Raw genomic sequence first — 3,017 nt, forward strand, 5'->3', positions numbered from 1 at the left:
GCCAATTGGATATGTCAAACTCTTGGAAGTACTAGTGGATACTTAGTTACTGTCTCTTAAGGGACCTAAACATCAGACTTCTGCTGAATCACAGCTGTTTGCGTTTCAAGATATACACTGGCTAAGTCCTTTACTTAGCCCCAGCTGGGATGAACAAGATTCTGGTCATTCCCCAATAACAGGGAACCACAGGATTTGAGAGATTCATACGGTATCTCTATTTACCCTGGCCCTCCCTAAATCTCTCAGTGCTAGCACAGCAGGATAAAGTGGGCACAATCACAGGAAAAAAAAAAACAAACAGCTTTTTAAATCAAATTTTTATCAACGTTATTTTCTAAATATCATTCTACATGAATGTGGAAGATGGACAGCCAAGCTTTCATCTTAGCTCCAGAGATGGCTGATAGTTAAAACATACAATGTCAGGTTACCCTGTGGGTCAGTCTCCCTGCTCCCTGCGCAGGTGTCAGGCATCACCTGTCTGATCACCCCAGCCACTCTTTGTGAAGTGCCTAATCTTGGTTTTGGATTTTACACCATAAGCCAAGCACATAACCTTTAAGAATTATAATGCTAACTTGGAAACTACTGGCATCCAATTCCTTTATTATGTAAAGTTTTATTTTAGACTTTTTTTTTTTGCTAGAACACGTCCAATACAAGCCCCTGAATTTCCCAGTAAAACAGCAGCAAAGCCTACCTATTTTAAAACTCATGACTATTAACTTCCAGTTGGTACCTTTTCTAACTCTTTCCTTTTTGAAAGCATATTGCCTCATTAAAGACAATTCCCTTCTTATTAATATAAATGGGTGTTAATGAATTGTCTTAACAGTATATTGACTTCCAGAGTTAGAGCAACTCCACCGTGGGACTGTTTACCTTTCTGATTTATTAACTAAAAAGCATTATTATCTAACTAAGCTGAGGTTTGGGATATTCTGTTCTCTGACATTGCTAGATGATCTCCAGGATATTACTTTTTAATGCAGAAAAATGAACTGTTACATGCTTGAAGTATGTAAGGGACAGAAATGGTAATAAGCTAGGATCTGTATGCATTCTAGACAGTTACAGAAAAAAAACCCAAACCTATCACCATTTTGAAAAGCATGATTTAGAAAAACATGACATAGAACATGTTTAAGTTTTGCTTTGATGTGAAGTCTAAAGCGTGAAATGCATACATTTGGAAAAAAACTGTAGATAGACATCACAGTTTTTCCAAAATCGAATGGTAATAAGCTAGGATTTGTACGCATTCTAGACAGTTACAGAAAAAAAACCCAAACCTATCACCATTTTGAAAAGCATGATTTAGAAAAACATGACATAGAACATGTTTAAGTTTTGCTTTGATGTGAAGTCTAAAGCGTGAAATGCATACATTTGGAAAAAAACTGTAGATAGACATCACAGTTTTTCCAAAATCAGAACCGTAACTGCTCTACATTTTAGTGTCTTTAGCAGAGGATTCCACAGCAAATAGTATTTGCTGAGTGCACCAATTGGGAAGATGGGCAGTTCACTCAGAAGAAGTATGTGGAGATAAAAGCAGAGGTGAAAAAAAATCTTTTGGTCAGACCAAGCCACTTACACTACTATGAAGGTAAGAGAAGACATCTGCAAGAAAAAAATTCCTTCTCAACTATACAACCAAAAGTACTTCTGGTACATGACCAAAGACATCAATCACCTGACAAGGAATAGCTGCAGTCTGGTCAAGTGACAGAGAAATCCCTGGGAAATAACAGAGGATGCAAAAAGCCCATTACATGACCAGCCACGCACCCATCATACAGCATGGTGCTAGCTGCAAATGCAAAATGCATACTTTTACAGTTTGGGCAGTAATGCAAAGTGCTGGCTAGAAAAAAAGAAACAATTCTAATCATACAATAACATAAAGATTTCAAGGGTCTTCCAGAAAAGATGGCAACATGGAGCTATGAATTTGATGCAGCCCTGTCAGGCCAGAAGAAACCTGCGGTCAAGAAGGTCCTCATCACTGGACTAAAGAAACACAAACTATTTGTCAGGGTTGAAATGAAACAAGTATTGCAAAACTAAACTAAACACTCCATGAACACACAGAACACACATACACTGAATAACTTCAATGTACTTAACGACAGAGGCATCCACATTCTGCCTGTGTGTCTTTGTGTCTCCTTTGCTCACACCTTATTGTGTGAACACATGCTGGACCAACAAACAAAGAAAACCCCCACAAAAACAAGCAAGCAAAAAAAATCCATGCATTTACCAGGACTGAAAGATTGTTGCTAGTATCAAACCTGAATTATTCTCTAGAAAAATCGAGACTTCTTTTTTAAGTATAATGGCTTGATGGTTTGCTTTTTTTTAAAAAAAACTTTCAGAGTTTATGATTGACAAAAAAACCTTTAAATCAGGAGGACCGGCTACTTTTTTTTTTTTTGTAAATAAAATCTGAGCATCTGAGCATCTTTGCATTGTACTAAAGCCTAGAGCTTTCTGGAAAACTTTGTATGCGATTCGTAACAGATGGCTACATTGGCTTGGAACAACTTATGCCTCTGTACTAAGAGAGGCTTCAGTACAGGAGGATCTGGGTGGTGCTGAACACAGGTCACCAAACGGACAGTCCTCCCTGCAAGGAGCTTGCGGTTTTATCACCTGAAAAGGCAAGCACTAAAGGGAAACACCACCGCCTAAAAGGACAATTTAACGAAGCAGAGAGGAGATACCGAGGATGGGAAGCAGCTGTGGATTCAGGCTGTTGAATCCACAGATTCATCAGTCAAAAGTTCCCCATCCCCTGAAACAGCAATGGCCATGAACGGGAGAAAACCCCCCTCCGCGCAGGGCGCCCATTTTGGAGGGATGACGGCAGGCACAGCCCCCAGGCCCGAGGCGGCCCATCCAGCCAGCGACCTCGCCGCCGGCCACGGGCAGCTCGGTCCCGCCAGGCGGCGCACGAAGCCCTGCGGGGAGGCCAAGGAAGGCAACAAAGGAAGGCGAGGGTACGGCCG

The sequence above is a fragment of the Aptenodytes forsteri genome, unplaced genomic scaffold (assembly GCF_000699145.1).
Source record: "Aptenodytes forsteri isolate BGI_AS27 unplaced genomic scaffold, ASM69914v1 Scaffold354, whole genome shotgun sequence".
NCBI classification, from domain to species: domain Eukaryota; kingdom Metazoa; phylum Chordata; class Aves; order Sphenisciformes; family Spheniscidae; genus Aptenodytes; species Aptenodytes forsteri.